The sequence below is a fragment of the Chrysochloris asiatica genome, unplaced genomic scaffold (genome assembly GCF_000296735.1).
Source record: "Chrysochloris asiatica unplaced genomic scaffold, ChrAsi1.0 scaffold00005, whole genome shotgun sequence".
Classification (NCBI taxonomy): domain Eukaryota; kingdom Metazoa; phylum Chordata; class Mammalia; order Afrosoricida; family Chrysochloridae; genus Chrysochloris; species Chrysochloris asiatica.
The window spans coordinates 23,374,410-23,380,542 of NW_006408523.1; positions in this window are offsets into that span (position 1 = coordinate 23,374,410).

Genomic DNA, 6,133 nt, shown 5'->3' on the forward strand with positions numbered 1-6,133 from the left:
CAGCCTTCAGGATGGATTACAACTCAATGTCAAGAAAACAAAAATCCTTACCACTGGACCAATAAACAACATTTTTATCAATGGAGAAAAGATTGAAATTTTCAAGGACTTTATTCTTCTTGGATCAACTATCAACACTCACGGAAATAGCAGTCAAGAGAATTCTTGGCTTAGGGTAGGCTAAAGAAGAATCCTCTTCTCCTGTGGACTTGCCCTTGAGCTCCATGGGACACTGTTTTTAGGTCCTGAACAAACCAATAGGACCCATGAGGTTTTAATTCAGGTAAGATATGAGTTTTGCAGGGGAACAGCATGGTCTCAGCAAACAGCTTGCAGGAGTTGATCAATTACTGGTTTGATTTATTTCATGACTTCGGGTTTTTAATGGGCATTACTTTCTGTGGGTAAATGTGGATCCAGGCCATAGTGTAACTCAAACAGGTTCTATTCCCCATTCTCAGAGCAGTGTTTAGGGAGCTCTGATAGCATAGTTGTTACGAGTAGAGCTGCTAACCTCAAGGTCAGCAGTTCAAAACTACCAGTGGTTTCGCAGAAGATAGATGAGGTTTTCAGCTCCTGTAAAAACTTACAGTCTCAGAAATTCTGCACAGGGTCTCTGTGAGTCAGAACCGACTTCACGGCACATAACCATCACCACCAGGGCAGTGTTTATTGTCTATTTAGCCCCATCCTGTATTCTGATTGAACCATCCTTCCATCTCTGGTATGAATCTCACTTGGTCATGATGTACTATTTTTTGGGTATGTTGTTGACTTCTATTGATCAGGATTGTGTTGAGAATTTTTTGCATCTATATTCATGAGGGATATTGTCTATGATTTTCTCCTTTAGTTATTGCTTTGCCTGGTTTTTGTCTGAGTGTTTTACTAGTGACATAAAATGTATTCGGAAGTTTTCCATCCTTTTCTGTGTTCTGGAATAGTTTGAGTAGAATTGGTGTCAGCTCTTCTATGATTGTATGGTAGAATTCACCAGTAAAGCCATCTGGCTGCCAACTTTATTTTTGGTTGTATGAAATTAAGTACCCTAACCAGTTTCTTCTTTGTTATAGGGCTGTTCATGTTTTCTACTTCATTCTGTGTTAGTTTAAGTAGATCATATTTTTCTAAAAATGTATCCATTTGTTTTAGATTTTCAAATTTGCTAGAGTACAAGTCTTCATATTATTATAACAATATATCCTTTTTATTTCTGTTGGTTTTCTTGTGATATCATTTATATAGTTTCTTACTCATGTTATTTACATTTTCTCCTTTTGCTAGCTTTTTCAATTTTATTAATGCTTTCAAAAAACCAATTTCTTGTCTTGTTGATTTTTTTCTATTGGTTTTCATTTCCTAATTCATTTATTTCTGCTTAGTTGTTGCTATTGTTAAGTGCCATAGAGTCAGTTCTGACCCATAACAACATTGTATAGGGCTTCTGAGGAACAGCTAGTGAGCTTGAACCACCGACCTTGCGGTTCAAATCGACTTTGCAGTCCAGTCACTAACCTGAGCACCAATTATTTCTTTTCTTCTGGTGACTGTAAGTTTTCGTTGATGATCTTTTTCTAATTGATGTAGATGTGTGTCAATGTGCTGATTTTGCTTCTTTATTCTTTTTGGATGTGTGCATTTATTGGTATAAATTGCTCTCTTAGTACTACTTTTGCTTGCGCCAAAGTGTTTTGCATGTTGTGTTTTTATTCTCATTTAACTCAATTAAATTTTAAATTTCATTTTTAATTTGTTATATTACCCTTGGTGTTTTAAGCGTGGTGTTTTATTCAAATTGCATGTTTGATTTTTTTCCTTGATATTTCTACTATTGATTTCTAATTTTATAGCATTGTGATTTGAAAGGATGCTTTGTTGTAGTTCAGTGTTTTAAAACTAATTAAGTCTTCCTTTGTGACCTAATACACTGTCTATTCTGGGGAATATTCCATATATGGAAAAGAATGTGTATTGTGTTGTTGTTGGGTTGAGTGCTCTGTGTAAATCTATGAGGTCAAGTGATTGTGTTGTCTAGTTATTTTGTGTCCTTGTTGCGTTTCTATCTTGTCATTCTGTCCTTTATCAAAAGTGACATTAAAATCGAGTACTATTGCAGAGTTGTCTATGTCCTTCTTCATTTCTGTCAGAGTTTGATTTATGTATTTTGAGGCTCTTTCATTGGGTTCATACATATTTATTATGGTTATGTCTTCTTGTTAATTGATCCTTTAATCATGAGATAATGTCTTTCTTTTTCTGTTATACTGGTTTCTGCTTAAAGTCTTTTTTTTAAATCAGAAATTAATATTGTCAGTAATTTTTATTGTCATTATCCTGCTATATTTTTTCCATTCTTTGATTTTTGATGTATTTTTTTTTTCATTGTGTGTAATGTGTGTCTTGTAGACAGCATATTGGAGGATCCTGTTTTCTTTGATAACTTTTTATTGTGAATTGAGCAAAGGTTTACAGACAATCATCATCTTTACATTCAACGAATTATACATTTTGTTTAATCTAGATATTTACAATCCCTTCTGTGCCACACCAGTTATCCTGCTTCCTCCCTGTGCTGTCTATTTACATTCCCCCCACCTTCCTGTCCCTTCTAAACTTTGTTCTTAGAAAAATGTTATCCTTTTTGTTTTGAATGATTGACCAGTCTATGGTGAGTCTACCTTGCTGTGTTGTTGTTCCCCACTATAAATCAGCCACGAGGGTGAATTCCTTTCTAGACCTGAAGGGTGGTTGAGGGCTGTAGTGTCAGGTTCCTCCAGTCTCTTTCTGACCAGTAAACCCAAATTTTAAAAAATTAAACAATTTTGAGTTTTGTTACACATTTTCTTCCACTCTGTCTGCAACTCTCTAATGTGATCTATTTCAGAGCAGTTGGTAGTAGTAGCTGGGCACTGTCTAGTTCTTTTGGTCTCAGAGTCTTGGAGACAAATGTGATGTTAACATTAGTCCATTGGACTAATTGATTCCAAGACTCTTCAGTTCTTATTACTTTTCTTTTTTCCACACATGGAGAGACCAATAGTTGCACCTTAGAGGGCCGCTCATGAGCTTTCATGATCTCAGATGCTGCTCACCCAGGCAGGATGTAGAACATTGTTTTTGTGGACTATGTTATGCCAATTTATCAAGGTATCCCCTGAGACTATGTTACTGAGCCCATGGGCACATAAACTCATTGTCTTAAGATGTTTGATAATATCTACAGATTTTCCATTATTTGTCTTCTGTACGCTCCACCACCTTCCTAGTTGCAAAAGGTAGACATTCATGTACAAATATCCTCTTTCAAACTCTTATATATTTGTGGGATATGTGTGTGTGTGTGTGTATCCCACTCTTCCTCCATTACCCATTCAACCTATGTCTCAATCCATGTATCTATGCAGTCCTGGGTGGCGCTGTGGGCTAATGTATCAGACTACAAAGTTGTTTGAACTGCAAGGTTTGTGGTTCAAGCTCACTAGCTTCTCCTTGGAAACCCTATGCAGGGTCGCTATGGGTTGGAATTGACTTGAGGGCACTTAAAAACAACAATAACATGCACATAGCACTGTTATTCAAATATTGTGTATATATCACTATTTACCTCTATTTCCAAGGAGCCTGATTGCAAAGTCATTTGAAGTGCAAGGTCAGCGGTTCAAGCTCACCAGCTGCTTCTTGGAAACCCTATACAGGGCCACTATGGGTTGTAACTGAGTCAATGGTACTTAACAACAACAACTATTCATATAGTCACGCCAGCTCTATTTTGGTTATTATATGCATAGAGTACTTTTTGCATTATTTCAGCCACTTTTTGTTTTTGGATTTAAGGGCTCTCTTGTAGACATGTAGTTGGATCATGTTTTCTTATCCATTGTGTCAATATTTGCCCTTTGATTGGAGAATTCAATCTATTTACATTTAAAGTAATCACTGATAAGGAAGGACTTACTTCTGCCATATTTCTATTTGTTTTCTTTGTGTCTTACACTATTTGCCTCACAATTGTTCTAATATTACAATCTATTGTATTTAGTTAATTTTTTGTGGTGAATCAGTTGGATTCTTATTTCCTTTTATCCATGTCTTTAGGTACTTTCTTTGTGGTGCCATGGTATTAAATTTAACGTCTTAAATTTATAAAAATCTACTTTCAATTAATACCGCCATAATTTCAGTAAGAGACAAATCTCTGCTATGATGTCCCTTCCCCCACTCTATATTGTTGTTGACCTTATACATTGTACCCAGTGATCTATATTTATAATTATTTTCTGCATTTGTCCTTTAAATAATCTAAGATATAGCAAGGAAAGTTACAAGTTAAAAATATAATAAAATCAGCCAGAAAATTATATTTGCCTGAGATCCTTATTCTTTTTTACCATGTCAAGTTATTGTCTAGTGTCCTTTCATTTCAACCCAAGGTGGAAAAACAGAGTCTTCTCAGATATATCCTGAGAATTTAGAATGCTGCACATATTACTTGCACCAGTTATATGTGTGGCATTCTAAATTCCCCCATACACATGGAGCTTTTGAACGACCTAATTTCTCAAAGAAACTCTCCCAGGGTTTTCCTCCTAGTCCTTAGACTCCAGTTTTATACTACAATCACATTTTTCAGCCTTAGGCAAATAAAGTAGACTAGTTTTAGGGAAGTCCTGGCCACTTTTTCTCTCTGTGTGAATCCTGAGTTAGTCTAAACAGAGAAGATTGCCCTAGTTAATCCTTCAAATAAGCCTGACAGCTTAAAACACAAAAAGGTAATTCATCAGTGAAGTCTGTTCTGCTCTCTATAAAGCCAGAAACCAAGATTCCTCTCTGGGAATGTGGGTGCCACTATACCCACTAAGCTAGGCGTGAGTGAGTGTTGTAGAAAATCAAAGCTTTCTATTATTTTAGTGTCAACTTTTTTTTTTCCTATACACTGTTCTGGTAGCGTAGTGGTTACAAATCGGGCTGCGAACCTCAAGGTCAGCAGTTAGAAACTGCCAGCTGCTCCGCGGGAGAAAGATGAGGCGTTCTGCTCCCATAAAGATTAACAGCCTTGGAAACCCTGAGAAACCCTGTTCAGGGTCACTATGCGTCGGAACCGACTCCACGGCACACAACAACAACATACACTGTTTTTTACTGGCTGTAACCCTCTGACTGGTTTACAGCGTTCTGAAAAAGTTGGTTCCTTCAGTTTCTGCTTGTTGTTCTGGGGTCAGCTTATGCTGCCTTCTTGTCTCTCCCCAGCAGCTGTCTTTGGAGATTTGTAGCACTTTCAACTCTTTTTTCACTTGAGCTTGATGTCTCCTAATTTCACTTTCAGCCACTCTCTGTTTGATTTTGGACCTGGGAAGTCCCTTGGCAGAAAAGACACTTGGGGAGCTTCTTTCTCACTGTTGAGCAGGGAGCCCTGTTCAGCCACTGACTTCTAATGACCTGAGGACAATGTGGAGGACTATGTCCTGGGTCAACTGCTCTGTTATCAGGTAGGAGAGTTAAAGGAGAGGAAGCCATTGAGCATCTGCCTGTGTGAAGAGAACCAAGAAAAGCTCTGTTCACTGAAATAGCTGATCATCATCTAGGGATGGAGATTGCCAGACTGGAAGAATGTGAAGGTTGACAACTGGTCAACACCAGGCCCCAAATGCTGTGTGCCTGCAGTACGTCAGCCTGGTATTGCTTTCCTCAGGTCTGATTGTCTGAAAGATTCCTGGTTGTGTCCATGAGATTCAGTCAAATGCCATTTTAGAATTTTGGGGATAGAAGGAAATATTTAAATAATTTAATCTTCTTCCTCAGCCGTATTAGGTGTGTATATGCCATGTATGCTATTGCTTTCCTTAATTTATTGTGATTCATCTCAGCCCTTATTCCAAATGCCCTTTTCTCTTGGTCATCTAGAAGGTTTTGGTAAAACAGAAAAAAAATGAAAGCAGTAGCTGTTAAGTTGATTATGCTGCATGGTGATGCTATGCATTCAGAGTAGGACTGTACTCCATCTTCTTTTTAAACTTGTGAACTTTGGGGAGGGAATTGTCAAGCCTTTCTTCTTATGAGCTATTGTAGATTTTTCTGAAAGAATTTCTGCTTTGATTTCCTAAAGAAGTAGGTCTTTACAAGCATGGTGATCCCC